This window comes from Capricornis sumatraensis, chromosome 11 (genome assembly GCF_032405125.1).
Source record: "Capricornis sumatraensis isolate serow.1 chromosome 11, serow.2, whole genome shotgun sequence".
Classification (NCBI taxonomy): Eukaryota; Metazoa; Chordata; class Mammalia; order Artiodactyla; family Bovidae; genus Capricornis; species Capricornis sumatraensis.
This window is the reverse complement of record NC_091079.1, coordinates 77,701,469-77,709,848: the sequence shown is the minus strand read 5'-3', so window position 1 is coordinate 77,709,848 and position 8,380 is coordinate 77,701,469.

Sequence of the window (8,380 nt, the reverse complement as noted above, 5' to 3'; positions counted from 1 at the left end):
AGAGGTTGACCACCCCCCAAACTCATTTACGTTGTATAAAAATTTGATCTTTAAAGAGTGTGTTATATCTATCACACCAGAAATTGAGAAAGGATAAAACGTTTCTTTTTATTGTCCCCTATAATTAAAAGTGACTTCAGAGGAAGAGTGAGAGACAAGTAACCTCATAAATAACTACTTGTTATTCAGTTATGACTATTTGCGCTAACACACAAGTCAATATCATGAAACAAGAATGCCTTGCAACAATAAAACTTGGTTCTTCTCAAAGTGGGACACAGCACTGAGTTTGAAGCACATTCATTACACCAACTCAAGTTCAGTTGAAGGAAAGCAAACATCTCAGTGTTTTTTAACCTGGCAAAAAGGCACAAAACTGTTTTCTTCTTTTCACCATTTTAAGAAGGTAGGAAAGCAAAAATATTGTCTGAGTTAGCTCCTTAAGCACAATTTAGTCTCCTTGAGAAGACAAAATGCTGAGCTTGGAGGTGATCAGGCAACACAGAATTGAAGCCCATTTTGAAGACGCTCCCAGTTGTCAGCCTCAGGAGAAATGTGATGTAGCCTTTGATAAGAATAATGGATTTGGCTCGTTACTGGCTGAAGACATCTGTTGTGAGATGGAGTATCCTCAAAGCAACAGGGAAATTTCAGCTTCCTTCAAAATGGCAAGGATTGAGGCATTGATGAGGCTAACACTTAGTACACACAGGCACTAAGAAACAATCTAATGCAAAAGGCTTCTTCTACAGGATTACCTAATTTCAAAATTAATTGTAAAAATTCATGTCAGGCTTCTAAGAGATGCAACTAATATCAACAAACACCCTTTTTTCTTTATTAAAATTTTTTTTCAAATCTCAGTGTAGTTTACAATGTTATGTTTCTGGTGTACAACCAAGTGATTCAGTCATACATATATACACATTCTTTCTCATATTCTTTTCCTTTATAGTTTGTTACAAAATATTGAATATAGTTCCCTGTGCTATACAGTAGGACCTTATTGTTTGTCTATTTCACTTATAGTAGTTTGAGCTTCCCAGGTGGTGCTAGTAAACAGCCTGCCTCCCAATGCAGGAGACATAAGAGACCTGAGTTCAGTCCCTGGGTCAGGAAGATGTCCTGGAGGAGCCCATGGCAACCCATCCCAATATTCTTGCTTAGAGAATTTCCATGAACAGGGGAGCCTGGTGGGCTACAGTCCATAGGGTTGCAAAGAATGGAACATGACTGGAGTGACTTAGCACACGGGCACAGTTTGTATCCGCTAATTCCAAACTCCTAATTCATCCCTCCCCCTCTTCTCCCTTTGGGAACCATAAATTTGTTTTCTATGTCTGCTTCTGTTTTGTAAATAAGTTCATTTGTACCATTTCTTTAATTCCACATATATGTGATATCATATAATATTTGTCTCTCTCTGACTTACTTCATTTATATATGACAATCTCCAGGTCCACCCATGCTGCTGCCAATGGCATCACTTCATTATTTTATGACTGAGTAGTATTCCACCGTATACTTGTACTACACCGTCTTTATCCTTCGATATGTGGCTGGACGTTTAGGTTACTTTCATGTTTTGTCTGTTGTAAATAGCACTTCTGTGACCATTAGATTGCATGTGTATTGTCAAATTACAGTTTTCTCCAGATATATACCCAGTAGTGGGATTTCTGGGTCATATGGTAAATTTATTTTGTTTTTTTAAGGAACCTCCATCCTGTTCTCCAGAGTGGCTGCACCAATTTACATTCCCACCAACACTGCAGGAGAGTTCCATTTTCCCCACATCTTCGCCAGCATTTATTATCTGTAGATTCTTTGATGATGTGCATTTTGACCAGTGTGAGGTGATACCGTGTAGTTTTGATTTGCATTTCTCTAATAATTAGTGATGTTGAGCATCTTTTTACATGACAAGATGTCCATCTTTTGTCTTGAAAGATGAAGAGATGAGCACATGAAAAGATGTCCAGACTATTGTCCATCTGTATGTCTTCTTTGGAGAAATATCTACCTAGGTCTTCTGCCCATGTTTTGATTGCTTTGTTTGTTTCTTTCATTTTGAGTTGTATAAGTTGTATGTATATTTTGGAAATTAAGTTCTTGTCGGTCGTATTGTTTCCAAATATTTTATCCCTTTCCTTAGGCTGTCTTTTTGTTTTATTTATGATTTCCTTTGGGCATGGCTATCTTTAGAAATGTAGCAAATCAGCTTGTAGCCTTAAAAAATATTTTTACTTTAATACCACGTCACATATTTTTGTTTCTAGGTATTATGTTGATTTAATAGTTGTTTGAATGTAAACTTATTTATGGTCAAGGATGTAAATGTGAATATAAGTTCATGTAGAGTGAGGGCTCATTCTGTTTACACAGGGTTGATTCACCTATTTATTAAGTATATCTTAGATAATTACATGTGCTTGGTGACTTTTGTTCAAAATAAGGGTATCTAGCCATAGGCGAATATCTTACCCCATTCTAAAATTCTATCCAAAGCTATTCGATTGTTGCAAATCAACGCTAATAATGAAAACCTCAGTAAAACAGAAGCTACATTTTATGGTGCATCCCATGGTACTCTTCTTTTGGAGAGGAACAGAAAAACCAAGACTTTTTGATAGACATATAATAAATGATTTGTTCCTATATAAAACATATAGCTCTGATAAGTAAAACATAGAAAGGAAAAGGATCAAGTTATATCCTGCTGAGTAAAAATTCATCTTAAAAGATTTTCCATATGCTCATTAAGAGGATTAACAATAATAACTTCTGTAGCCCAGGGAATCAAAGTAGATTTAGACTTTGGATCTGGCATGTGGTCTGTAGAAAAAGTCTTGAATATGTTTGATGGGAGCTGCAGTGATGTAGGAACTTCCCTGGTGGCTCAGATGGTAAAGCGTGATATAGAGAAATAGAACTTCCAAGTCCCCATTCTTTGTGAGATTGTAAGTCATCAGGTCTAAAGCAAGCAAAATGAAGATTCCCTATTCACAAGATAGGGAAAATTTGGTTTTGAAAATTTCTTTCTGATAATGAAATGTATGGGACTTAGACCTTTTCAAGATTTTGGTATAAGTCTTGATTCTTTCCTAGATATTGGTAAGATTGTCAGTAATACTTATTCCCCATCTTCATACATTGTTTCTGAACCTGTTAATATTTTCTACTTCCAACTCTAAAATTTCTTCTCCTCTGTTTCAATTCCAGACACACATCTCTATGCCCCACTTATCTATAATTTTGTAATATTGAGGACATTTGCAATACCTTTGTAAATGAGTTTTATACTCTGTATAAAGTACATTGTCAAGTATATGATTAAAAATTCATTAATCTTTAAAAAAATTTTATTGAAGTATAGTTGATTTATAATGCTATATTAATTATTGCTATAAAGCAAAGTGATTCTATTATATATATACACATATATATTCTTTTAAAAATATTCTTTTCTATTATGATTTGTCATAGAATATTGAATATAGTTTTCTGTGCTATACAACAGGACCTTGCTGTTTGTCCATTCTATATGTAAACACTTACATCTGCTCACCCCAACCTTCCTCTCCATTATTTCCCCAACCTCCTCCCCATTAAATTTTCAGGCTTCCCTGATGGCTCAGACGGCAAAGAATCTGCCTGCAATGTGGGAGACCTGGGTTTGATCCCTGGGTTGGGAAGATCCCCTGGAAGAGGGCATGGCAACCCACTCCAGTACTCTTGCCTGGAGAATCCCCATGGACAGAGGAGCCTGGGAGGCTACAGTCCATGGGGTCACAAAGGGTTGGACACGATTGAGTGACTGAACACACACACACACACACTACTGATATTGCAACTATCTTTGTTATGATTAAGCTGATATGTAATATGCCCAGAACTTATGGTATATATTGAATAGACTAAAAATAATTCTGATCTTAGTTCTCTCTTTAAGCAGAGTGCTTTAGGTTTGACTCCTAGAACACTTATAGTTAGGCAGGGTGGCCAGAGATATTTAGTATTCAGCAATTCTCCATGTGTTCTTTAACATTTCATTGAAATGTTCTCCACTGAAATAAACTTTTTAACTGTGGTGCTATATAAGTGAAGTTGCTCAGTCGTGTCCGACTCTTTGTGACCCCATGGACTGTAGCCCACCAGGCGTCTCCATCCATGGAATTTTCTAGGCAAGAGTACTGGATGGGGTTGCCATTTCCTTCTCCAATGGTGCTATATAGCCTATGGCTACTTCCAGTCTAGACAGTGGGAAAGGGTGTGGAGAGCAGCATCCAAGCTCTGACTAAGAGCAATATTGTTCTTTATTTGCTAAGTTGTGTCTGACTCTTTTGTGACCCCATGGACTATAGTCTGCCAGGCTTCTCTGTCCGTGGGATTTCCATGGACAGTATTCAGGCAAGAATACTGAAAAGTGTTGCCATTTCCTTCTCCAGAGGATCTTCCCAACTCAGGGATCAAACCTGCATCTCCTACATTTGCAGGTGGGTTCTTTATCACTGAGCCACCAGGGAAACCCAAGAGCAGCATGCTACTGCTGCTAAGTCACTCAGTCGTGTCTGACTCTTCGCGACCCCATGGACTGCAGCCCACCAGGCTCCTCCATCCATGGGATTTTCCGGGCAAGAGTACTGGAGTGGGGTGCCGTTGCCTTCTCCACAAGAGCAGCACAGAGAATCCTAAAGAGCTTGAAGGAGCCAGGCTGTATTACACAGCTCAAATACAGGCCATGATGTGCTAGAGGCAGTAGGGTAATCGCTTATTCTTACCTTCAGAACAGCTAGTATTCACCTTTTCATAAATGTTAGCAATTCACATTTTCTCATTAAGTCATCATAATGGCCATAAGGAGTAGGTATTTCATTTTCCTCATTTTATAGAGATGTAGGCTCAGTTCTTAAAAGATTAAATGACCTATCCTAAGTTTGGTTGAGCTACGGAATCCAGCTGAGAGGTGAGACAATGGGATTTGAGACAATTTTTTTTTTTTTCTCTTGTGGGCTCAGTTTCTACATCTTAAGGAATTGTTTCATGGTTTGAATAAGATGGTTTATCTTAAACAATGAAAGTGAAAGTGAAATCTCTCACTCTTGTCCGACTCTTTGCCACCCCATGGGCTGCAGCCTGCCAGGTTCCCTCATCCATAGGATTCTCCAGGCAAGGGTACTGGAGTGGGTTGCCATTGCCTTCTCCAATCTTGAACAATAAATTTAGCTATTGTTGTCACAAAACAGGTAAATTATAGACTAGGGTAGGTTCAAACCTAGGTTTCTCAGACTCCAAAATCTATTTTGAACCACTGAATACAACACCTTCCCCATTTTAGTCTATAATATGGTGGTGCATCACCTAATTTATCATTTAATCAGAAGTCTGCAACTGTATTCCCAATAAACCTTGGAAAGCATAACACTGTCAGTCCTTCTTGTCAAGTTCTTCATATCAATCTTCTCTATTCAGTGAGTATGATAATTATTTACTCACTTGATAAACATGTATTGAGGATTTATTACGTAGTAGGCAACAGACTAAGAGCTGGGACTACCAAGAGGGGCTCACAATCTAAAAGGATAGACACCACACCCAGCAAATGTCAGTCAGTGTTATTAGAATTACTTTTAAAAATTACTGTAGACAGTTTAAGGAAACTCTGGGCCCTATGCAACAGCCCAACCTCAAAAGATTAGAGGTTTAAAAATTTGTCAAAATAAAGAAATATAAATATATATTGGACAATGGAATAGACAGTGCTTTTACTTACTAATATCTCATTCTTTTGTGGGAAGGATTATGTTTTCTTAGCCTCTTATGTCAGTTTGGGCCACATGGCTTGCTTTGTTTTTTATTTTTTATTTATTTGGCTTTGTCAGATCTTTGTTTCAGCCCGCAAGCTCAATAGCTGTGGCGCATGGGCTTAGCTACCTTGTTGCATGTGGGATCTTAGTTCTCCCACCAGAGATTGAACATGCATCCCCAGGAAGGCAGATTCTTAACCACTGAACCACCAGGAAAGTCTCCACATGGCTTACTTTAGTCAACAAAATGTTTGTGTGTGTGTATGTGTGTGCTCATTCTTGTCCAACTCTTTGCAACCCCTTGGGTTATAACCTGCCTGGCTCCTCTGTCCATGGAATATTCCAAGTAAGAATACTGAAGCGGGTTGACATAAGGGATCTTCCCAATCCAGCGATGGAACCCAAGTCTCTTGTCTCCTGCATTGGCAGGCAGATTTTTTTTTTTTTTTTATTTTACTACTGAGACACCTGGGAATCCAATGAAATGTTTACGTCTCTGTGAAAGGTTTAAACGTCTTCCCAAGATTTGCCATATTCTCTCTTTCCCTTTGTCTATAAATGAACAATTAGTAAATATTTCAGAGTTTGCAGGCAACACAGTCTCTGTTGCATATTCTTTTTTTTTTTTTTTTTGGTAACCTTAGCCATTTAAAATCTTTTGAAGCATTTTTAGATCACTGGTCATTTAAAAAAAAAAAAAAGCCCACAGATGGTAGGTCAGATTTGCCCACTATTTTGCCAACCTCTGTTCCAGATAATGGCTGTAGAATGAGAAGAGTGATGACAGGGAGCAGAGAACCCAGGTGACCCGTGGTGGACATGTGTTGTGATGATAAATAAAACTTTCTTACGAGGAGACACTGAGTACTTCAGCATTATATGTTACTATAGCATAACATACTCTATCCTGAGAGATAGCAAATGTTGAAACATTCCACCAGGGGAAATTTAGAGAGTAGGGTTTTGTTTTTTTTTTTTTTGTAAAATGTTGTATTTGTAAAATGTTGTCTTTGAGATACATCTTAAAGGATGCATAAAATCTTGCCAAGGAAAGAAAAGAGCTAGGATTTTAAACAGAGAATACAGATTGGGCAAAGTTTTGCAATCTTGAATGTATGTGGGTGAGAGCTGGGGGGACTGGAGAATGGGCAGAAAAAGAGGGCAGCTTGTGCTCAATCATATCCAACTCTTTGTGACCCTATGAACCCCCACCAGGCTCCCCTGTCCATGGGATTTCCCAGGCAAGAATACTGGAGTGGGTTGCCGTTTTCTCCTCCAGGGAATCTTCCAGACCCAGGGATCAATCCTGTGTCTCTGGGGTTTCCTGCACTGGCAGGTATATTCTTTTACCACTGAGCCACCTGGGAAGCCTGAGAGGGCAGCAGTATCGTATTATTGTTCAGGATGGTAAGAGGGGATGTAATTTACAGAACCCTACCTGCTTAGATGACTACTTACATTTATTACAAATAAATGTAAAAATTTTGTCCCATGATTGAGGAAAGCTGTAACAGAGAATAAGAAATGCTGCAGACTAGAAGGAAAAAGACCCCCAAGTCCATTGTATAGAAGCTAAATCTTCTGCAGAGTTCTTCAAGACTATTTTTATAATGTGAGCTGCTGCTGCTAAGTCGCTTAAGTCATGTCCAACTCTGTGCAACCCAATAGACGGCGGCCCGCCAGGCTCCCCCGTCCCTGGGATTCTCCAGGCAAGAACACTGGAGTGGGTTGCCATTTCCTTCTCCAATGCATGAAACTGAAAAGTGAAAGTGAAGTCGCTCAGTCGTGTCTGACTCTTAGCGACCCCATGGACTACAGCCTACCAGGCTCCTCCGTCCATGGGATTTTCCAGGCAAGAGTACTGGAGTGGGGTGCCATTGCCTTCTCCAATTATTTGAGCAATGCTTTCTAAAAAATAAAAAGCCTAAAGATTTTAAAGAAGTTTTGAGGAGAGCTGAATCTCTTCAATATCTCAGTCCTCAAACAACCAAGGCTGAGGTGGGGATCACTTTAGTAGTGATTCACCTGAACTTTAATCTTAATAGTTCTGAAGATACATTTGTTTAGTTGCTAACTCGTGTTTGACTTTTTTGTGACCCCCATGAACTGTAGCCCTCTAGTCTCCTTTGTCCATGGGTTTATCCAGGCAAGAAAACTGGAGTGGGTTGCCATGCCCTCCTCCAGGGGATCTTTCCAACCCAGGGATCAAACCCATGTTTCCTGCATTGGCAGGCAAATTATTTACCATTGAGCCACCAGAACCATTGTAAATCTATTATACTTCAATTTTAAAAATCTGTAGGCTGGCTAAATAGATTTTATAAGTTCAATTGGATACTTTTTACATGGGATTCATGTTAACTGTAATGCCATATATAGGATAAAATTGAGTGATTGGAAAAAAGAAATTCTATGCAAACGATACTTGCCTGAGTAGTCTATTGTCAGGCAAAGAAGACTTTAAATGAAAGCTCTCAAAGAAACAAAGGTTATTATATAATGATGAAGGGGAGGTAGGTATTATCACCCCCAATTTACACATGAGGAAACTAAGGCTTGGAGGATTAAGTAAT